The 24573-nt window shown below is 45.0% G+C and overlaps 1 long non-coding RNA gene across 2 annotated transcripts; it reads right to left on the bottom strand.

Moving 5' to 3' along the window:
* Nucleotides 1-379: 379 nt before the first annotated feature.
* Nucleotides 380-12041, bottom strand: LOC144824794 (uncharacterized). Of its 2 annotated transcripts, none has more exons than XR_013609118.1 (3): nt 10728-12041; nt 3869-4532; nt 380-3454 (listed from the first exon to the last, which is right to left on the bottom strand). It is a non-coding gene; the product is annotated as an uncharacterized LOC144824794 (long non-coding RNA). The 2 variants fall into 2 exon arrangements; XR_013609119.1 differs by having other exon boundaries at nt 2316-3364; nt 3762-4532.
* Nucleotides 12042-24573: the final 12532 nt, after the last annotated feature.

Raw genomic sequence — 24573 nt, forward strand, 5'->3', positions numbered from 1 at the left:
CCTCGTGCAAACTGGCAGCCGGCTGATCACAAACTGAAATGTAAGCAACCGAGATCGAAAGCCGGATCGGGGATAAGATACCTTTCTAAAATCTTGCTAAATTGCTCATAGGCCACTCCAATAATTGTTAAAGTACCTCCTTTAGGAGATACTCTTGGCATGAATATTGGGTACACACCCAATTACTTTTAATGTACATAATCACGATTGGCAGCCGGGTACTGAAAGGCTCCCCTTGTTTAACAGCTTGCTATTTTGCGCATAGGACACCTCAAATATTTCTGCATTCTCTTTTAATTTGTTTAGAAAATACTATTTTTCACATAGGATATTTTAATGCACACTGTAATGACAATATATTCATTTTTTAACATTTCTAACTTTGACAGCAGAGTGTTATTGCTTTGTCAGTTCTTATGCTCACTGTGATCATTGCATTGTCATTAAAATATGAATAGAATCAAAAATATATCCTAAATTATTAATTTGCACATCTTTAAAATTATTACAATTAAAACAATTTAAATCTCCCCACCTCTGTCCCCTAAAAATCCAATATCCTGCTACAAAAAAAATTCAACAATTCATTAAATACATTTGTACAACTAAAAATACATATTTCACAAATTCATAAATAAAATAATGTCTCACTAAACACACAATACATTGTGTCTTAATTAAAACTTAAGAACAATATTACATACAATAATAGTTTCTTGATGTCCCGATATTCTTGCCACAATATTTTTGTATCACAATATAATTTTTTTGATATTTTGTTCAAACACCTAAAAACTAAGGTCTCTAGGGGCCTAATTATGACCCTGGTGGTCAAACCACCAGCCCGCCGCCAGGTGCAGGTGGGAACATGCCACCACGCTGGCAGCATCCCAAACCCTAAATTTCAAGATCACTGCGGAGCTGGTGGTGTGTTTGCAGTGCAGCCATGGAGGCATGGTTCAGCTCTAGGAGAGAGCCTGAAGCCAATGCCAGCCACACAGCTGCGCCTCCTGCAAGTCGGTAGCACTCCCAGACCTGAAGGGTTGAAATAAGGCCCATAGTCAGGGATCTAACATATAACTAAACATATTTTAAAACTTCAATGCTTGGGCAAAGTATTGGAAGAACTATGCTGTTTGTGTTCTACATTCTGCCTCATGTGGGTGCACAATCATTCTCTGTCCCCTTTCGTGGAAGCATTGTAAGTTACTTGAGGTGATGCATTCATGCAATATTTGTGTTACAATATAACCATATTGTTAGACTTGGCTTGCCAGCGGGTTTATCCCCAGACTATTTGCTTTTTGGCCTTCTGTTTCTGACCTGTTTTTGTTGGTTTTATGACTCTGGGCACTTTACCACTGCTGATCAGTGCTACAGTGCATATGTGCTCCCTGTAAATTGTTATTATGGATTGGTAATTCCATGATTAGCATATTTAATTTTCTGGTATGTCCTTAGTACAGTGCACTGTGTGTGCCCAGGGCAGGTAAATCAAATGCTGCTAGTGGGCCTGCAGCATCTGATTGTGCCACCCACATGAGCAGCTTGTTAATGTAACTCAGACCTGCCGCTGCAGTGCCTGTGTGCAGTTTGGCACTGCCATGTCGACCTGGCAAGTGCACTCACTTGCCAAGCCTTAACCTTCACATTTTGTAACATGTGAGTCACCCCTAAGGTTGGCCCAAGGTACCCCTGTGGGCAGGGTGCAGTGTTTGTGAAAGGTAGGACATGCCCTCATGTGTGTGGCATGTCCTTATAAGGGCATGTCGTGATAGTGAAATACTGCCAATTTCATTTTCCTCTATTGAAAGGCTAGCTGTCCCATAGGACAGAATGGGAATTTATTGATAACATTTTATAAATATAACTTCCCAATGGGACAAGATAGATAGATGGAGTTTAGTATGTCTGAACTCAGAATTTAAAGATGCATCTTTTAGGAAAGATTATTTTTATATTGTGTGTTATACTACTTTTAGAAAGTGGTTATTTACCTACTTAGTCATCCTGTGTGCCTCTGCTAGGTTTGTGCATTGACTGTCTGGCTTTTGAATGACAGGGGATGGGGATGTGCATTCTCTCAGACAGCCACTGGGGGTGTGCATTCTCATAGACAGTCACCGGGGGGGAGGGAGGGTTTGATGTGTGTCCTGCCTTTCCTGGATGAGTCAGGGCTGGGCTGAATAGACCTGGGCTGCATTTAGAGTAGGGGGAGAAGATTTCCTTGCACCTGAATGGGCCTGGTATGCCTTACACAATGCTGTCTCCACCTCCTGTCTGGCAGCTGCACCGGAGAGGACAGAACTCGTTTTGGTTGGGCAAAGAGTTTCTCTGCCTCCAGAGAAGAAAGAATTTTGTACTATAAAAAGTGGGGCCCAGACCCCAGGCTTTTAGATTACAGCTGAACTAAGGAACCTGCCAGGAAGAAGCTGAAGGAGGAGTACTGCCCTGGTGCTGTGTGCGGTGGTGGTTGGCCTGCAGTGGTTGCTTCTGTCTTGGGCAGGGAAAGGAATGGACTGTGCTTTCATCATCTTGCTGTTAGAGGTTTTCCCAAGGGCTTGAAATAGAGCTTGCCTCCTGTTGGAAGTCTCAGTGATAGAAAAGACTTCAAAGAATACTGGGAATCCAAAGAAATCTTTACCAGGAGAAGAGCTGGAGAAACTGAGGAGGAATACTGCCCCTTTGCTGTTTGCTGTCTGGGGTTGTCCTACAGTGGCTACTTTCTGCCGAGGAAAGGGATGAAGAACTTTGCTGTGCGCTGTGCCCCCTGCTTGAGGAAGATCTCCAAGGGCTTGTAATAGAGCTTGCCTCCTGTTCTGAAGTCGCAGGGACACAAAGACTTCACCCCCAGTGTCCTCTGAACTCCTGTGCTGGGAGTTCTGACGTACTGAGAGGTGGCTGTCAGTGTTCAGGACCTCCTCTGGAGGTTGTTTTGGGACTGGGAACTGCAAGAACCGTGAAAAATTCTGCATTGCCTGTTTCAAACGCAGCGGTGCGAGAAGGATTTTCCGACACTGAAGAATCGACACAGTGGCTGCTCGCAGCTGAAGTGTCTGGCGTGTGACGAATCCTGTGCACTGATCTCTGAGATCACCACACCTATTCTGACGCAGGCCCTGTTGTGGAAGAACAGACGCATCGAGGCAATGTGGCTGAAATCATAGCAGCACATGCCGGGTCTTCATGCATCACATCACATCGTACCAAATCATCACACATAGCATCAAAGCTTTAAGTCTGTTGCATCGTTGGGGGGCGCAGTAAGAAACCGACGCAATGCCTCCTCTCCGGTAATTAACTGACACATCACCTCCCCTGCACAGCAGTAAGGAACTGATGCATCACAGCACAGACACAGCACCTTCCCAGCGACCCTTTTTGCTTGCATTTGTCAATGCATACAAGGTACTTTGTGTAAAAGTGTCGCTTCCCACATTTTCATGGAACAGTACTAAGAATCATATTTTTAATACTGTATTGTGAATTTTTGTTGTTTTGTCTTGTTTGGTTTAGGAAAAGATTATGTATTTTTCTAAACTGGTGTGGTGTCCATTTGTAGAGTTTTCACTGTATTAAAGTATGTGCTCACAAATGCTTTTCACACTGCCCCTGAGATAAGCCTGTCTGCTTGTGCCAAGCTAGCTTTAAGTCTGTTGCATCGTTGGGGGGCGCAGTAAGAAACCGACGCAATGCCTCCTCTCCGGTAATTAACTGACACATCACCTCCCCTGCACAGCAGTAAGGAACTGATGCATCACAGCACAGACACAGCACCTTCCCAGCGACCCTTTTTGCTTGCATTTGTCAATGCATACAAGGTACTTTGTGTAAAAGTGTCGCTTCCCACATTTTCATGGAACAGTACTAAGAATCATATTTTTAATACTGTATTGTGAATTTTTGTTGTTTTGTCTTGTTTGGTTTAGGAAAAGATTATGTATTTTTCTAAACTGGTGTGGTGTCCATTTGTAGAGTTTTCACTGTATTAAAGTATGTGCTCACAAATGCTTTTCACACTGCCCCTGAGATAAGCCTGTCTGCTTGTGCCAAGCTACCAAGGGGGTGAGCAGCGGTTATTTTAGCAGTGTATCCCCCTTACCCTGACTAGGAAGAAGGGTCCCTACTTAGACAAAGGTGCAAACCATTGCCAACTAGAGACCCCCAATTGGGATTTCACACAAACACACACAGTCATCGTAAATAGCCTCTCAGAGACAGTCGGACTTCCACAACTTAGTTGCTGTTTACAAGATAAAGGGGATGTATGGAAAATGGAATCTAAACTGCATCTCTTTTGGTTGCTCTCTAAATAGCTAGTTTAAAATTGAGTTATAAGCAGCACTTTGGTAGGAGTCTCATTGTCTGTGCTTCATAGATCTTTGTCATACACAGTTCTTCACAAATCGGGGTCATGTCGATCTAAATCTATCAATGATAACAGGAAAAGGTGGTCATCAGTTCTGCTTCTTACATTATTCTATTAGAAATCTATGCATTTGAATTCCAGCTTCGATTCCTCTGATCTGTCACTTTCTTTTTTAAGTTTCAATACTTTATTCGACAGCATTGTCATAAAAGCATTTTTCCCCTATTCTAAACAGAAATAAATACTACCCTAAGTTTAAGATCGACATAAAATACACATTAAATTCAGTCAAATACAATAAATGCTGGCGAATTTTTTCAGCTTAAAAAAGGTTCATACGTAAAAAAATCAGAGTCACAGTACCTAATTCATAATAAGTGGGATTGATCTTAAAATTAGATATTTTTCCATCATGTATAATCAATTGCAGTTAAGGTGCGCATGCGAATTATCCAGGCCCATCCTAAGTATTTGGCTAAGGCGATTGCAAGACTGGGAGCACAATTTGATCTTAATATTCTTAGTGCTTCTAGGTATTTCCTTGTACCCAAATTCCTGCAAACCGGTATTAGCCATCTACTTCTTGGGGCAGCATATAATGGGCAAATAAACAAAAAATGTGGGATGTCCTCAACGTGTGTCTTGCAGTAACAACATGTATTTACATTGCCTGGAGACCATTTAAAAGTAAAAGCATTTAAAGGTAGGGAGCCAACTCTGAACTGGAAATATAGTTTTCTATCCAGGGGTCTTGTGATCAAATCCCAGTACTGTTCACATTTAGGGATTATTTTAGTCTCCCAGTACTGGGATGCCAACATAGACGGTTGATTGGAAATGAAAACAGAATCATATACCATGTCCCAGTACATTTTTTTTCAGTGACGCCTTAGATGGAAAGGTGGAGGGATCAGTGGTAGTCCATAGGTGGTCTAAGTGCAGTTTTTGTAGCAAGTTCCTAATCTCTTTAAGCCAGGTTATTTTGTGGAACAGATCAGAGCTAATAATGTCCTTAAGAGCAGATGCATAATGACCCAGTTCAGGAGTGGTCTTTATGCGCCTCCAATATAACAATGGGCGCAATCGCGCCATGTCCTCGATCTTTTTCCTCCCTAGGTCGTATAAGAGCGGAATCAATGGAGTACTCTGCGGGACACCAACCAACCGGCGAAGAAATGTGTTTTCTGCAGTAGCCAAGACGCTCAGATTGGTAAAGCCCCATAGCTCTGATCTATAAAGACAGGCACCCAGCACCTTCATACTATAAATCTCCATTATAGGCTGAATAGGTTTTGTTAATGAGGATTTATATTTTTGTGCTATGGCCCCGGCCAACTGATGGAACTTTAAGACCACACAGTCCATATGAGATTTCCAATTCATACTACTCTGCAGAGAAATACCAAGATAGGTGAAAGCATTCACTTCTTCCAGAGAGGACCCATTAAAATGTATTTTTCCCTTGAATTGCTTAGCAGGATTCAAATTTTATAAACTTGGTTTTTGTAGTATTTAACTCCAATCCCCGGATCCGACAGAAATCTCCAAATGCATCAATTGTCTTTTGTAATCCACTTGGGGTCCGCGAGACCAGTAGAGTGTCATTAGCAAACATTAATACTGGAACCCGCTCCCCATCTAGCATTGGGGCGTCTGTTGGGGATTTCTTTAAAAAATCTACTACGCCATTACTGTAAAGAGAGAATAAGGCGGGGGCCAGGACGCATCCCTGTCTTACCCCGCGCTCCACGGGGAAAGAGTCTGTGACGTCCCCCTGTGCACCCCACCTAATCCTGGCGTAGTTATTTTCGTGCATGCGCACGAGCAAGGTCAATAACTCGGGGCTGATTCCAAGTTCACTGAAAACAATCCATAGTTTTTGCCGGGGTACTAAGTCAAATGCTGACTTCAGGTCAACAAAAACTGCATATAATGGGCCATTTGTCAAGGTCACATTTTTCCAGTAAAGAGTTAAAAAATGGAATACCTGGTCGACGGAGCTAGTTAGGGGTCGGAAGCCAGCTTGGTACGGGGAAAGGATATCCTTATCATCTATCCAGGCTTGTATTTTGTTTTGTATCATTCTACCCATCAGTTTTTGGGCTGAATCGATAAGGCTGATGGGCCTGTAATTACTTGGTAAAGCCTTATCCCCTTTTTTAAAAACTGGAATAATCACCCCTCCCTTCCATGATGCTGGTATCATTGCTCCTTGTGCGATAGAATTCGCAAGCCATACAAAATATTGGCACCAGCTACCCCGGTCAGATAAGAATACATCTGCCGGTATTCCATCAATTCCTGGCGCCCTGCCTCTAGTCACCCCATCCAATGCTACATTTACATCTTTCAATGAAAATATTCCCTGGCTAAAAAAAAACATTTTGGGTAACAAATGGGATAGCGGGGTCGAATTGTCCGCATATTGTGGTTTAAAAAAATCCACCCATGCTTCCTTTGCTACGTGATTTTTAGGACACTCAGCAATTCCCCCCCTACCCCATTTTAAAATTGCCCAAAACTCTTTCTGCTGTTTGGCTGCACAGGCTTTTTTAAGATCTAACCATTGGTTATCGTGCCACAACCTTTTTTGCCTTTGCTTGAGCTTTTCTATAATCATCCCTGGCCTTCAACACTCCTTCTTTAGACCTCAACGCTAGGCTGAGGTTCTGCCGTGCTTTTCTACAAGAATGATCATACCACCCTCGCTTCCTCTGGGGGCCAGGACCTTTCCCCTGCTGAACTTTTTTTAAGAAAAACCCCTGTAAAATCGCAAAAAACTTTGGATGTGACTCTTCAATTAATTTGTTAAAATTTGGTTCATTACAATGAGCCTGCAATCTGCTCACCTCTTTATTAACAACCTCTAGTAAGTCCTGCGTAACCCCAGGTTTATCCATCAGTGATGCCCATTTAATATGACGGAGGTTGTTCGTTGGAATGACATCTAGCGGCATAAGACCCATTTCCTGGTTAGGTGAACTTTCCCCTTGGTCCAGATTAAAGAGCATGCACAATGGATTGTGGTCGCTCTCTAATCTAGATGTCACTTTCATATCCGTTATCTTGTGCCAATCTCTAACATCTACAAGGATGTAGTCTATCCGACTACTTGATCTTGTATTGTCAAAGGTATGCACACCCTTGAGGTCTGAGGGGGTGCGACCATTTACTGCCCTCAACCCCCTAGCCAAACACAAACTCTTCAACTGTATTGCCACCTCAGTCCATTTCTTTACCACAGGTAAATCCAATTGAGGGACTCCCCATTTAGTATCTTCAACTAGGGACATTTCATTATCCTCATGACCTAGTGGTTCAAATGTAGTATTCATGTCTCCCCCCACTAGGATGGTGGTGTATGTTGGAAGATTCTCTAAGTCATTATCTAATGCTACTACCACCTCAGAGGCTTTACCCCCTTGAGTTCCCCTAGCATATATGTTGTAGAGGGCCATCTCAAGTCCAGCGGCCCAAGTTATCACAATTGGGAGTAAATCACAGTTGTTACCGGGCCTCGCTTTAATAGTACAATTTATAGATTGGCGTACCCATGTGATTAGGCCCCCTGAGGGCCGCCCTGTTGGATTCTTTTTCGCGGGGGCAAAAAAATTTAGAAAGCCCAGCCGATAAACAGGGGTCACTGCCCAGGTTTCCTGGAACATAAATGGCTGTCAACAAATTCACCCCATTCCGGAGACTCTAATTTGTGGTGAATTCCCGCCAGATTCCAGGAAAGAAATTTAATACCTGTCTTCGGCTGGCTGACCCTCTCATATAATGATGTTACATGCGGGGAGTGGATCAAAATGGGTCGGGGGCTAGTTTCCCCGCTACGTTCAATAGTGCGTGGAATCGATATCAGTTGCCCCACAATGCAAGAAGATTCCCCATTAAAACTAAGTGTCCTATCATTACTAAGGTTAGTTGCAGTAAGCTTCATAGCGACCCCTGTGCCCTTCTCTTGGATCCCTGTTGTGTTGTCCTTAACTATAGCCATCCGCCCTTTCAGTCAATCACACTCGTTGAGGCCAGAAAGGGCAGAGTATCTATTCTCCATCGGTATACCCCAATTGCTTCTCATACTAGGGTATTCCCTTTTTTGCATAGAAAAAATCTAGCGTTAACGGGACTATTTCTGTGGATCTACGCTGGGGGGGATATATATTTGCTAGGATATTTGGCAGCACTTCGGGATCAGAGAGGTGTAACACCACGCAACCCCCTTTAAATGTTTTGGTACCACCCCCGATCCAATCTACTCTTCTAGCTTTCACAACTTCTTGAGCCAGCTGGTCCATACCTCCCGGGGTAAAAGCCATGTTCCTTGATAACCAATGGAGTGATTTATTTATCAGGGAAGGAGTATTCTCAACTTGCCCAGGTTCTAAGAGGGGAACATTTGCCAAGACCAATATCAGGGGAGATGCCTCCACAATTAGTTCTACGGGCCCCTTCTCTATATTAGAATCTATCATTCTGTCTCTTTGACTTAGCCCTTCAAATTCACTAGTGTGAATATCTAATCCCCTAGAACCCCCCCCCCCGAGTCAGTAGTCAACATGGGGATAAGGGGAGTATTTTCCAGAGATTCTAACCTGGAGTTAGTCTGTGTGTTTTTCGATTCGACGCTAAGTGTTTTCTGCTTGGGAATATTTACTACTTCTTCTAGTGATTTTTGCAGAAGGCCCCCCAGTCTGTTCACCTCTTCCGTGAGGTGATCTATTTTACTTAGGAGAGGTTTAGTAATAATTTTAATTTTACTATCTAGGGCGTTTAACAATTTCTTAAATTGGTCTTCGTCCAAGAGTAACTTCCCTCCTGAGATTCCCCTTATATCTTCACCAATGTTTTCCAATGGGGATGCATCAGGGCGTTTTTTACTTGAGCGAAGCCCGCCCCGTGTGGATAGGCTCTTCTCCCCCCCTTTAACAGCTCTTGGAGCTGGTACCGGTGCTAGTGGCTCCTCTTCTAGCAGTATTATTTCTTCATCGGGTATATTCTCAGAGGCGGAGTCTACAATAGCTACAAGTAGCTGAGTTAATGGATTATTCTCAGGTGTCTGAAATACCTCATTGCTAATGTCAAAGGCGGATATGGGTAGAGGCATATTATCAAGTAGCAGATCAGGTGAGAGGCTCAGCCCCAGTGAGGATCTCCTGTCATTATTAATTTTTGCAACCTTCTGGACCATATAATTATCTATGGTGTTAACTGCTATAATCGATTTTGCTTTGGACATGATGAAAGTCAAGGTAGAGAATAACGGATAAATAAAGTCATATGATACCAGAACACAGGATGGCTTTTCAGCAATTGCAGCTTCAATATAAGTAAGAAAAACTTACAGGAAAATATTTGAGCAGAGTTCTGGGCCCTGTCCCTGTCTCTTCCTGCCGACGAGGGCCGTAGAGGGCCCGCCCTTTGCCCGGGCTTCGCCCCGGGCGTCCCGCGAAGCGGGGCACAGCGCTGCTTTTGTGCGCCTCCTGGCGCTGGCGCGGTGTCACAGAGCGCGCGGTTTGTCAGCGTTGGAATGACTCCTGGCGGTGGCGGCGTGCACTCGAGTGGATGGCAGCCCCTGTGTGACTCCTGGCGGTGGCGGCGTCTATCAGGTAAGTGGCGGCTTTCCTCTGCTCGTTTCCCCCACTCCGCCGGGCGCAGCGCTGCTTTTGTGCGCCTCCTGGCGCTGGCGCGGTGTCACAGAGCGCGCCGCCGCGTAGGCAGCCGGGAATTGTAGTCCCGGAACGGCGGCGCGGTTTGTCAGCGTTGGAATGACTCCTGGCGGTGGCGGCGTGCACTCGAGTGGATGGCAGCCCCTGTGTGACTCCTGGCGGTGGCGGCGTCTATCAGGTAAGTGGCGGCTTTCCTCTGCTTGTTTCCCCCACTCCGCCGGGCGCAGCGCTGCTTTTGTGCGCCTCCTGGCGCTGGCGCGGTGTCACAGAGCGCGCCGCCGTGTAGGCAGCCGGGAATTGTAGTCCCGGAACAGCGGCTCGGTTTGTCAGCGTTGGAATGACTCCTGGCGGTGGCGGCGTGCACTCGAGTGGATGGCAGCCCCTGTGTGACTCCTTGCGGTGGCGGCGTCTATCAGGTAAGTGGCGGCTTTCCTCTGCTCGTTTCCCCCACTCCGCCGGGCGCAGCGCTGCTTTTGTGCGCCTCCTGGCGCTGGCGCAGTGTCACAGAGCGCGCCACCGCGTAGGCAGCCGGGAATTGTAGTCCCGGAACGGCGGCGCGGTTTGTCAGTGTTGGAATGACTCCTGGCGGTGGTGGCGTGCACCCGAGTGGATGGCAGCCCCTGTGTGACTCCTGGCGGTGGCGGCGTCTATCAGGTAAGTGGCGGCTTTCCTCTGCTCGTTGTCACTTTCAGTCAATAGGTCTGGGTTGAAGCACTCACGCAAGTAGAGTTAGCACTTTAGAGATTAGAGATAGATACCAGAGTTAGACCGAACAGGAATGGAATGCGAGATCTATCGTTGTAAACTAGTCCTTCATGCAGTCCAATGGAAACACTCAAGTTGAGATAAAAGGATGTGCCCAAAAGCTGCAGGTGAGAGACGAATACTCCACTCCACGGTGCTGAACCAAAACAGGAATGGGAAAATCTCAAGCCAACTGCTGAAAGAGGCTCATTGAAGAAAAAACAACGGTTGAAAGGGTCAGAAACCCACTTTGTGTATATTGTTAGCAATAGCAGTGCTGTTAAAACTCAAACCTAAAAGAAGTTTCACAAGATGACTGCAATCTTAACCAGCATAAGACGGATGTTGTGTTTCAGTCTGGGAGCTTTCATGCAAAGACAAATGTACCGTGCATGGAAATGTCATACTCTTTTGCTACTGTGAGAATCATTTACCATCATACATTTTCTTTAATGCGAAAGATAAAATGAATTTCAGTTGACTCACTGGATCATTTTTCAAATACCTCAGCTCACAGGAGACAAAGAGGAATACCTAGGTGAAAGACAATGTTTTGGCTTCCTTAAACTGCCAAACATTGATCAACAATGTATTTATATTTCTGTGACAAGGGCTAGTGAGTTTTCCATGAATCATCCTCACTGTGCATGTAGTAAATCTGTCTTGTATTGTGTGTGCAGAACATTATTAAGTTGAAATTAGTGCTAGGAAACTGTCCCCTTTAGGCACTGAGTGAGTTCATCATACCATAATTACTAGTTCACACGTTATCTGGAAACAGCTGTCATCCTGGACCTTATTGAATAGATTAACACTTGCATGTCACAAACTGGCAAAGCCTTATGCAAAACATAGGGTAGTGGCTTCATTTGTAAAAAAAAAAAAGTGTTGTGTCCCAAGATTTTGTTCAGAAACCGTAGACCGACACTATTGAAAATGTTGTTGTGCCAAATACCAAGACTGCATTGGCTTGATTCCATCTCATGCCTCTTTAATCCACTACCAGACACTTCCCTTTATCTCATTCTTGGAGGGATCCTGCTTTCTCCCTTTGTCCCTGGTTTTCAGTATGTCTCTTCCTCCTTCTTTCCACCTTGTGTGTTTGTTCATTCTCTCTGTGTCAAAGTCTGAAGAGGGAAAAAAAGGTGCCAGCCCCCAAAAACACATGTCCCAGTGGATTTTGCCTGCAACAACCAACTCAAAGTAGGCACTGGTTCAGATACATCTTGCTGAACTCACCAACTCCTGGACAGAAACATGACTACGACAGTTTCTGGCACTTATTTCCATGTAAATGCTATTTATTTATTAATGTATATATATTTTTTTGCAGAGTTTTATATAGTGCAAACGAAACCCGAACCGAATCAGGTATCCGAGCGTTTTACATAGCACCAGTTACGTTACATGAGGACGGACACACATTCATTTTAGGCACGGGGAGATTAAGTGATTTGCCCAGAATCACAGGAGGTTTTTGGGGTCGTTACCGAGACTCGAACCCAGATCCCCAGGTCCGAGGTCGAGCGCCCTAGCCGTTAGGACAACTCCTCTCCTGTACACTTAGGAAGTTTTATATTCTGCGAGCATGCCCAAAGGTGTTATGAGAGCTTTACAGTTGGTCTGAAGATTACAAAATAGATGAGGTGAGCAAAATCAATAACAATCTGGGGATACAACAAAGTAATCATTTGCACGTCAAGACTGGATCCTATTAAATAAACACAATAGTGGAAAACAAATCTATTTAATATGCAGAATGGTACAAAACAAAAGTGGACACAAATCCATTAACTACAGAAAGTGAAACAAAAGTTATAGAACCACAAAAAGGTGGAGAAACAACATATGAAGAGGGGATTGCATTGAAATATAATTGAGCTTACTTAACACATAAGTGTTTCCTTTTCTGAGTGCTGTAAATAACAGGTTAGTGGTATCAAGGTACTGATACTTAAGGTATTGAACTTGGAAGAATGAAAGGTCAAGTGTGTATTGTAAATCAATCAATCAGGGGTTTGTAAAGCACAGCTGCTCAACTGTGAGAGGCTCAAGGCGCTTGTGGTTTCCCTGTCTCATTTAGAGATGCGACAAGCATAGTGTTTCTTATGTCAGAGCCTCAGTGGCTCTAACTTTTAAAGCCCTTGACTTAGCACTCGATCCTCCAATGGACCACTAAATCACAGCGGTGATGGCCATGCCCTATTTAGGGCAGAGAGACCATCACTGATTTTCCCTGCCTGCAGTTGCGGCAGGCATTAATCACAGGTGGTGGGGGCACGTGGGGAGGGGGATCGCGTGGGGAGGGGGTTGGGGGTAAATTTAATAATTAAACAAAAAACTTACCTGTCAGCCGGCCGGATCCCACGTTTTCTCAGCTCCGCCTCCGGCTCCTGCTCTCCTGCCTACGGCAGAAACAGGAAGCAGGCAGCCTCCCTTCCCTAAGCCTATGACAAAGCTGCAATGGCAGCAATGTGATTGGTGGGGATGCGCCCAGCCAGGGCCTTACGGGTAGGCCATTTTCTCCATGCAGGCGGAATTGCAGCCTGCATGGAGAAAGGGCAGAGTGCTCATGACTGGTTTGGGCGGCCCCTGAGGGCAGACAAACCAGTCATGTGCATTCAGCAGTGGGCACACCACTCCTCCCCGCCCAGCCTTGCTTGCAGAGCAGCAGGATCCACCCGCCCAGCCTCAACCAAACCTGTCTGCTTTCTCGCAGTGCAAGAAGCAGAAACATAAAATGGTAGTTATTACCATTTTATATTTCTGCTGCTCGCACTGCGAGAAAGCAGTGGGGCAACGCTCCTCTGCCCTAGTGGAGGAGCCAACTCAGCCTGCCTGATTTGACATGCATGTCACCGGTTTCCCATCAAAACTGTCTTGAAAAGAGGAAGCTAAGCAAGAAGATTCATTTCCATCATCCATTTTCACATGAAGTGACATCATTGGATTTCCCATCATCCACATGCACAGGAAGTGACATAGGTCCTCCCCGTCCCAGGACCTACAGAATGGAAGGCAAAGGTGTGCCAAAGGCAAGCCCGCCTGCACCCATCTGCCACCTGGACCACACAAGAGATACAGGAATCCTTGCTCCAACCCTTCATGCCCTGAGTCACTACTTCACACTGCTAACTAGTCGCACCACATAACATCTCCTGTTCTTCCTACATCCTTTTATGCACTTGCACACACCCAACACTCACCACCCCACACCAAAAGCATGCAACACTCCACTCTATCACACTCATAATGTCCTGCAACCACCTGTGCAACACTCCACACTTGCATGCATGCACCTCTGCAACCGCGTACTCATCAAACACACCATAGAGATCTGGGGCCTGCTGCACAACAATTCAATCGGAACCAGTGCTTAATTTGAGCAGGTGGTTTCAGGTGCTAGCGTTGAATCCAACTCTCAAAGTTAGGCTTTCGTGTTCAGTAGCAGAAGAGACTCGATTTTATGAGGCAATAGCGTGTTTACATTGTAACAATCGAGTGGCTATTGAAGGACAATGCTTAATGTCCTGTGCTTACGTGAATGACAAAGGAAGGCTTGTTATGCTCTGTTTGAGTAGCTTGAATTTTGGTGCAATACCTGGTCAATAGTTGTGGGTTCATTTCTCAGTGCTAGTACCTTAAACAGACCATGTTGGTTCGATCCACTTTTTCTACTTTTGCCACAGTCACGCACTGAGTCTGTCCGTTCTTTAAATACAAGACGTTGATGGTTTGATGCGTTTTAAATGGAATATATTGTAGCAAACATTTGGTTTTGGGGCCAGTGACGCGTTGACACTATTGAAGAGATATAAAATGTAGCGAACCGGGCGGCTCCTCCATTAGTGCGGAGGAGCTATGTCCCACTCCTTTTCTCAGTGCGAGAAGCAGAAACATAAAATGGCATTTTAAATACCATTTTCTGTTTCTGCTCTTCACACTGCGAGAAAGCTGAACAGTATGGTTGGTTGGGGGCGGGCGGGCGGGTGGGCGCATCGGGTACATGCAATAATGCAGTACTGCAGTAACGCTAGCAATAATGCAGTAATGCATGCAGCCTACATAGAGAAAATGGCCTCCCTACAGGCGCTCGGCTGGGCGCTGTCCGCACCAATCACAACGCTGCCATTGCAGCATTTTGATTGGCTTACGGGAGGTTAGGGAGGATGCCTGCTTCCTGTTCAAGGAAGGCAGTAGGAAAACACTGGACCCGGCCAGGAGCGGAGGTGGCACGGGACCCGGTAAAGTACGTTTTATTTTTGTATCCCCCCCGCATGAACACCCACGTGAACCCCCCCCACCTGCCCCCCACTAGTGAGTCATGCGAGCCACGACTGACCATTTTGTTACTTTGTCTGAAGAAACTAATGTGGGCATAGCAGCACCGGTGGAATTCGGCATAGCCACTAGCTACACAGGAGATGAGCAGCCTGTGGTAAGGATGTTCACTGTCTGCATACCATTTATGGCCATTTGCATTCCCTTCTTATTGTGGAAGCGTTCTGTTACTTGCAGTGACATTATAGCACTAGGGTGATACTTATGGAAATGTAATGGTAATTCTCCTTTACACTTTGCCTCGCAAGGAGTCGATCACGAACCCTGAGTTTTGGCCAACCCAGCAGGCACAATTGTGCCCTACAGTACTGAAGTATGTGGAACACGGTGAGCTGGTGCTGGTTTATGGAAGGGCTGTTTTTAGAATGTTTCAGAAAGGCCTTTCTTCATTCTTGCTTGGGTGTTGATGCCCTGAGGATACCCAGTGAATTAATAGTTTGGGTCGAAAGGTCAACATCATCTAAGGATTACGGTTAACAACAATTAACTTGAAACAAGTGAAAATATTTGCATTAATCTGTGTATTTCTGATAAATGAGAAACATCCCGGTCTTGTACATATGTGTATCATATTTTATCATTCACATTGCCTGCACTTATGAGCCCTGCAGCGTCTGAAATTCTTCACAAAGTATGTTGTCAACCAAAAAGGTATAGCAATAATACATTTTATTTTCATCTAGAACGAACATGTGTGCTTTCATTCAATGTATGTGTCGATAGTTTGACTGAAATAAGACACATTGAACCTTTGTTTCCGATTTCGTGTTATACTCTGCTTCCAGTTTGGGCATAAAGGGGGTGCTGTTCTCTGGGATATTTCTAGGAACAACACAAGGACATGGAGAAGACAGTGAGAAGGTGGTGAATGTGGGGAACATGTGAGAGACTGTGAACCTAAAATATGGAAAATGGGGATAAATTGCTATGTTATAGTGAAGCTGCTCACACAACATGATGGTTTGTGGATGCAGCCCCCAAGCACCTCCTTTACCAAGTAGAGTGTATAAGTATTATTTTCTTTATAGCATTATTCTTACTTAAAAATAACTATTAATTTCAATGCCCAATCAATGTTACTGGGAATATCTATAGATAGTAAGGGGCATTTTAATTATCTTACAGAGATTTCTTGGGGTACATTGCTGCTGCATGAGTGTTCAAGCAAATGCCAGGCTTGTCAGTTGGTGAGCAATTCTCGAATGTGTCACTTGTTCATTATGGGCTCCTACTTCAGAAAAAAAATTAATTCGATGGAAAAAAAATAAAAATATTGTTAGATGGCAAAATAACATTGAGCGGAGCAAAGGAGTTGGACAAGAGAGAAGCGGATCAGGCCTTCTCTTAAGGAGACGCTGGCGTACACTTCCAAGTCAACAGATTAAGAAAATAAACACTGAGACAGGAGAATCCATGTGGAACACTTAGGTCAAGTGCAGACTCATGTCCATGTCCCTGGAGTCATACTTGAGAATGTACAGACTCCCAGTGGTGCATGTTGTACTGTGGATTTAGTCACCCGCATGTTCTCTTTGGATCTAAGGCTGTAGACACCAGAACTACAGTACAGCTTTGAAGTTTTAAAATACAAAGGCCCTGTTCTCTGTGAATATCAACCAAGTGAATCACACCTGGAGTTCATCATTGCAAATCTTCCAAGATGGGCTTTAAACAAGGCTGGACTGGGACCCTAAAACAGCCCTTGCAAAATGGTAAATTCAGCCGCATATATATATATGAAAAAATCTTTCCTAGGCAATTACAGAAATTAAAACAGTACAGCATCAAGGACTTAACAGAAACCATGGACTATATATATAGAGAGAGAATATTCATTTAATCAATAACACAAATGCATTTAATCAAAATACTCAAAAGTGACAAGAGAGCACAGCAATTATTTCTCTTATTCAGTACATATTAAATAAAAACATGAACATCTCGTTAAAATCATTCATAAAATTAAGAAACACAGTAGTAATTATCATGTGATATATATATGTGTCATCACAAGAAAAACTCTGACCACTACAGCTGCTTAAATGTGCTTATCAACCCAAAATCAATGAGAACGAAGATGTTTTCAGCCTGGCTCTTTTACATGGTCACATTTCCGCAAGTGCAGGAAATTCACATTTTGCCATGGGCCAATATCACACAGCTCTCTAAATCGGTTTACAGTAGGTCAATCCTTTCCAGGTTCTCCTACAGTAAGGTTTTCTCCAAGGTTGTGATCAATTACTTCACTCAAGCTCTGGTTGCCATGAGCATTCTAATGATGCTGTAGTCCGTGTACACAGAGATTCAGCATCCCAACACACACTCTCAGCAAAAGAGACAATGCACTGACCGCTTCAAAATAACGACCAACTACTTGCACATGGGAACATTGAACCCTTCACTGCATTAACAAGGTGTGCCGAAGCCAAAAGAGTTCCCCTGAACATTGCAGCTGTCACAGATGCTGCAACAATGCCCTAAGAGCAGTAGTGCTGAAGGTTGCTGACAAGTTCGCAAGGGCTGAAATAAAGACTCTCTCCATCGTGATAAATGAATCCGCTTGACATCTTAGACTCGGACTTTATAGACATTTTTATTAATTCACATTCGTAATGTATTCATTTCTTTTTCTTGCCTGTGATACTAAATACATTGTCTCTGCCTCCCCCAATGCAACAACACATACACATGCCTTTGGTAGCTGACAGCTGAAATGTTGATCTGCTGTGAATTTTCAGTTGTAGGTTGTGTAAGGGTGAGTAGGAATTTCTAAATATAACCCGCTGTACCTGAGAACCTGGCCTGTGGATCGTCTACTGAAACTAACACCTAGACAACCCTTTGGGCTGTTTGGAGTTCAGCACACATCTTTAAAGAATGTTTTTAGTGAAAACAACGCTTGCCATGAGATCATTGAGCTAGACAATAGGTCAGAAAACAGATATACCAAATGATATAAATATACATAGACATGACTCCATAATCCCATCCACTCTTAAACACACCCAACTATACATGAACATAAACAATAACTTACTTCTATTATCAATGCAATGCTGGTGGGAAGCAACGTTTGCCGCGCAATGCCTTTACCGCACATTGTCTATACCATGCATGCCTTTGCAATGAAAATCTAAGTATATAGCAGGTAAGTAAAATCCTCCTTTTCTTTAGGGTTTAGGGGTGGGTAAGACTACTGGGTTGTAAGGGTTTTGTAGGTTTTAGCGGTGGGTGAGGGAATTGGGTGGAAAAGGTGCTTTCAGGGTTTTATGGGTGAGTAAGGATTTTGGGTGGTAAGGGTGATTTTAAGGTTTGGGGTGGGTAGGGGTGTTGGATGGTAAGGGTGTTTTTATGGTTTAGAGATGGGTAAGGGTATTTGGTAGTAAGGGTGTTTTTAAGGTTTAGGGGTGGGTAAGGGTATTTTGTGGTAATGGTAATTTTAGGGTTATGGGGTGGGTAAGAGTATTGGGTGGTGAAGGTGTTTTAGGGCTTAGGAGTGGTTAAGGGTATTGGGTGGCAAATGTGCTTTTAGGCTTTGAGGGTGGGAAGGATATACACACACACACACACACACACACACTCACACACACACACACACACACACTTACACACACACACACACATATATATATATATATATATATATATATATATATATATATATATATATATATATATATATATATATGTATATACAATCTTCTCAGTGCGAACAAAGCACTTCATGCTGCTTTATAAGTTGCAAAAATTATTGTAAGGCAAGAGGACAACTCGTCGGGTTACTGTTGCCAACAATCGTGAACAAGATTGCGGCTGGCAACAGAAATGCGTTAATTTTTCCTCTTGCCTTACGACAAGTTTTGCAACTTAGAAATCAGCCCGGAGTGACATGTTCGCACTGAGAACCAAGAAGTTCACTAGCACAGTCCCCAATAATGTGTTAGCCGACACAAGCAGGAGCACACCGCAAGTTCGTACAAAACACTATCTCTTACTGATACTGCCCAAATAAGACATGGGGAATGCTTTAGCAGCCTTCATTTGGGACTTTGCTCACAGCAGGTCCCGTCTTTTGATTTTGCCCTTGTTTTTGCCACATTGTACCATTTGTGGTTTAATGAATTTTCATGCTTCACTTTGCTCCATGGTCAGATTTAGCCCATTCAGGGTGTAATAATTCTGAGCACTCACACCTGTTTCATATTTCTTTAAATACACTGAGAATATAAGCCATTTTTTCATTAATATTATTGATATTAGTAATTTTATCATATCTTGTCTTGATATTTATCACGGCAGGTTAAGGCTAATGGGCACGAAGAGGAAGATCGGTATATTATTACCGTGGTTTTTCCATATGCATGTTTTCAATTCGCAAATGCATTATTGATATATTCCTATCATTTTAATGTTTATGTTTTGAAAATACAATTATGTGCCATGATTCAGGTGTATAATGATTTTAACATGGTGTTCTTAATGAGATTGTGTGACATGTAAAGATGGCCGACTTGAAAGTACTGCTATTGGCATTGACTGAGCCTTCCTTCATGTTTACCGTTGTTTTTTAAATGTGCACGTGCACTTTTTCACTTTCAATTGGTGTAACTTTATCAAGGTCATTGACATTGACAAAGCCAGAGCAGCGAAACGCATCTGTCAACGCTGGAGGGGGGTTTTCAATTCATGAAGTAAATACATTTTGCACGAACTTGCGGGGTGCTCCTGCTTGTGTCGGCTGACTCTTTATTGCGGACTGTGCTTGTGAAGTTTATGCGGCTCACCACCGCGTTCAGGAAGCACGTGAGGTGCATGGTGAGACCGCAGTGATTCTACACTCTTGCTAGGATATATATATATATGTGATCAAGGCTACCGTGTTGTAGCCGAAACGCGTCATGCTGGGGATCTGGGAGCATTAAAACTGCCCTGAACGAATTTTCCTGCGTTGTTGGAGTCTGTACCTACGTGTTTGAATCGGCGTCTAGAGCCGGTCAGTGGGACTGGTGAACGGATATATAAATATATATATATATATATATATATATATATATATATATATATATATATATATATATATATATATATATATATATATATATGTAGATATATATATATATATAACAGCTACAAACAATCCACGAATCCTTAATTCGTAAAGAAAGCAGCACACACAGGGGGTGGTTCCGCATAGATTTAATGAGGGAACCTACAGCATACGACGCGTTTCGCCAGAGGGCTTCGTCAAGATATGCCATATAGGCATATCTTGACGAAGCCCTCTGGCGAAACGCGTCGTATGCTGTAGGTTCCCTCATTAAATCTATGCGGAACCACCCCCTGTGTGTGCTGCTTTCTTTACGAATTAAGGATTCGTGGATTGTTTGTAGCTGTTATAATACAACGGGTACACCCCCGTTCGGGCGTGCACCCGCTCACGAGTGCAACCGGCTGGTGTTTGGAGCTTTTGATATATATATATATATATATATATATATATATATATCTATACTACTATAGTAAAGGAGAAACTTTCAGGCTTTGAGGCGGGTAAACTCCGGAACCACTGCGCCAATCTACACACCCGATACACCGTAGAAATCGTCAGGGTGTGTAGATGGTTATAGGCTTTATAAAGTTTAAAAATAAACCTTATTTAAAAAATGTATTTAAAAAAAAAAGTAGTCCCCCCAGAGTAGCGCCGGCCGCGACGTGCGTGCTCACGTCGAGGAGCGGCATCAGAGCGGCGTCAGAGGAGCGGCGGACATGGCGCGGGGGAGGAGCGGTCATGTGAGGAGCAGCAGACAGGCCAGTGGCGGTGAGACCAGCGGAGAGGCGGACATGGCGCGTTGGGAGGAGCGGCGGCGGACAGGCGGTGAGGAGCAGAGCGGCGAGGAGCTGTCAACTCAGGAGAGGTAAGCAGGCGGGTGTCGGGCCAGGTGGGGGACGGGGAGTTACAAAAGGCAATGTCAGGGCAGGTGGGGGTCGGGGAAGGCGGGGGACGGGGACTAACACCTCCATTGACTCAGGCCAGGTGAGGGTCGGGCCAGGCGGCAGACGGGGCACGGGGCAGGCGGGGGTACGGGCTGCTGGGCAATGTCGGGGCAGGCAGGGGCAGGGGGAAGCCTGAAAGCTCCCGGACAAGGTCGGGACAGGCTGCTAGTATATATATGTATATAAAGTCGAAAATTCTTCGTTTCTTTAACGGAAGAAAGCACACGAACAACCTGATCTCCAAGTAGCCTTTTAATGAAGCAGATCAAAGGCAACCATCCCGCTACGCGTTTCGGGTCAGGAACCCTTGCTCAAGATAGATAGATAAATGCAATACGTTTCACTTACCTGATATGTACTTACATTTCCGTTGTAAAGGCATGCATAGCAATACCATATGAGAGCTAAAGACATGCGTTGTAACAACATGCGTTGTAATGTCATACATCCAATACTGGTTGAAATGTGCAACAAGCGCGTGGCATTGTTAGACCTAGCATATCTTGTCGTGATTAACCCTGACTTTTTTGCCTCTGCCTCCTTTGGTTTTAGATGCTTTGGGTACTTTGCCACTGCTGATCAGTGTCAAAGTACAAGTGTTCCCTATGTAAAGTTTAATGGTAATTGGTTGGCCATGATTGGTATGTTTGCCTTAGTGGTAAAGTCCCTAGTGATGTGCACTGTGTGTGCCAGGGCTAGTAATGCAAAGGCACGCAGAGAAGGGAACTCAGACCTGCAGTGTAGGGCCTGCGCGCAGTTTGCTAAGTTAGCATGTTGTCTTGACAAGTGTAACCACTTGCCAGGTCTTACTTTCCCTTTTTTATACACATTGGGTACCCTCTGGGCAGTGTGCACTGTAGGTAAAAGGCAGGACATATACGAAGGTGCGTGTTATGTCCTGACAGTGAAAACACTCCATTTCATTTTTCACTGCTGAAAGGCCCTCCATGCCCATAAGACAGACTGGGGGAGGCTGGGTGTTGTGTTTTAGTAGCATAATTTCCTGTAAGTTTATAATGGAGAGGGGAAGTTTAGTATGTATGAACTCACAGTGTTATAACACATCTTTCTATGAAAGTGGTTTTGTCACTGTGTTTTGTGCTTTAAGCATTTCTGTGTGTCTCTGCTGAATGTAGATTGACTGTCTGGATCTGAGAGGTGAGAGGAGCTGGGAGACGTCTTGAACCAGGGAGGGGTTGATATGGTACCAGGCTGCCCTGCATCTGGAAAGTAGGTGGAGGAGAAGCCCGGGAGGTGAAAAGACCTGGGCTGGTTCAATAAACCAATTGACCCAACTCCTGCTGAGTGATTAAGGATCCAGACCCCCAGTATCAAAGGGAAAAAGGTGACCCTGAGAGGGAGACACTCAGAACTGATTTAGGGAGGGGTCAGGGACCCCTGAGCCCAACAAACTTCAAATATATCAAGGGGTATAACTATGAGAGCTGAAACCCCAGTTCATTGGGAATGAAACAGAAATGGATTGAGACTGAAAAGGCTTGGACCCATTTTGTGGTCAAGAGGATCCTCTGAAGAGAATGCTGGGGAAAGACCAATCCTTGCTTTGTGATCTGGGGCTGGTCTGCAGTTTGCTGCTCTAACCAAGGAAGAGGCTGTTGGGACTGTGCTTGGAGGCAGACTGTGCTTTGTGCTGTGTCTTGTAACCCCAAGGGCCCGAGGTGAGCTGGCTCCCTGTTTGGAAACACAGGAACATAAACGTTTCTGGAGAGGGACGCAGTGGGTATGTGTTGTGGCGGCTTGAGACCCTCGGAAGGTGTGCCCTGTGATCTTGGACACACAAAGGAAGAGTGAGACTCGGACGCGCTGGGTGAGTGTCGTGGTGCACAGGAAGCACAGGTAAAGAGCGCATGGCCAACTTGGGCATCGCAGGTGAAGTGAATCTCTGATGCGCTGGGTGCATGTCTTGATGCACCGCAGGCGTTAGTGAAGAGCGCCTGGTCAGCATGTGCACCGAAGCTGAAGTGAGACTCGGATGCGTAGGGTGCATGTTGTGGTGCACAGGAAGGCGTTGGTAAGGAGCGCCTGGTTGGCGTGTGCACCGGAGAAAGAGTGGGTCTCGGACGCGCAGGGTGCATGTCATGATGCACGGGAAGGCGTTGGTGAGGAGCTCCTGACCAACGTGGGCATCGGAGGTGGAGTGAGTCTCGGACGCGCAGGGTGCGTGTCGGGGTGGATCGAAGGTGTTGGTGAGGAGCACCTGGTTATCGAGTGCACCGGAGGAGAAGTGAGGCTTGGACATAATGAGAGTGTCATGGTGCGGCCGAAGGCGTTGGTAAAGAGCGCTGGATATCGGGGCACCAGAGTTGGAGTAAGTCTCAGTAAAGCAGTGTGCATGCTGTGGTGGAACCTGGGACTGTGGAGGTAATAGGCTGATCATTGTGTGCACCGAAAGAAAGTGAGTCTCTGCAGCGGGTGTGCGCGTCTTGGTGCCAATTGAGACCGCAGGAAGGAGTGTCTGATGAGCGTGCACTCGGAGTCAACATGGAGTTCCATCAGCGTTGTGTGTGTAGCGTCGTGCCAGAAGAGACCCGGAGGGTGCAGTGGTGAACATGCACCCGGAGTAAAAGTAATCTCAGGGACATGGGGTAGGTGTGCCTTGCAGCCACCTAAAACCTTCCAAACAGTCGCAGCCCGGACCGGCAGCCCCGGAGGAGCTGAGCTGCCAGGCTAAGCCGCTGAGGCCCATTGAAAGCGTTCTGCACGGAGGGCCCAGTTTGAGGAAGGAGGAGAGGAGAGTGGGCTTGCACGCCCAGGTAACGTGGATTACTACCTAGGCGGGGTGCGGGCTTGGAGGGACACTCTCTCGGCCTCTCAGTCCTTCTGACGACGTGAGCCTTTGCGTCGGCTCGGAGTGGGACCAGTACTGACGAAAGGAGTGGCAGTACAGGTGCCAGAGTAAGAAGCTGTACTCTGTGTCATCGTTGAAACATGCGGAGGGCAACTGTTATCGAAGAGTCTGATTTTCATAATACAGATTGCCAATATTGCTGCTAACAGACGGCCGGACTGTCTTAGGATGCCTGACATTATTATTGCCTAATGAAGTACACGATTGTAGCGCTACGCATTGCATTATTTCTCCCCTGCCAAGTACAGGAGTGTAGCGGCCCGCATTGCATTATTTCTTCATTGCAAAGTACATGATTGTAGTTACGCATTGCATTATTCTTCAATTGCAAAGTACATGATTGTAGCGGCCCGCATTGCATTATTTCTTCATTGCAAAGTACGTGATTGGGGTGCGACGCATTGTATTTTTCCTTCATTGCGCAGTACATGAATGTAGCGGTATGCATTGCATTATTTCTCCCATTGCAGGTACTGGGGTGTATCGTTACGCATTGTATTATTTCTCCTGTGTCCAGCACAAGATTGTATCGTTACTCAGTGCACTATTGTTTGTCTATTGCAACGTGTGTGATTCTAGCATTG

The sequence above is a fragment of the Lissotriton helveticus genome, chromosome 3_1, assembly GCF_964261635.1.
Source record: "Lissotriton helveticus chromosome 3_1, aLisHel1.1, whole genome shotgun sequence".
Lineage (NCBI taxonomy): Eukaryota > Metazoa > Chordata > Amphibia > Caudata > Salamandridae > Lissotriton > Lissotriton helveticus.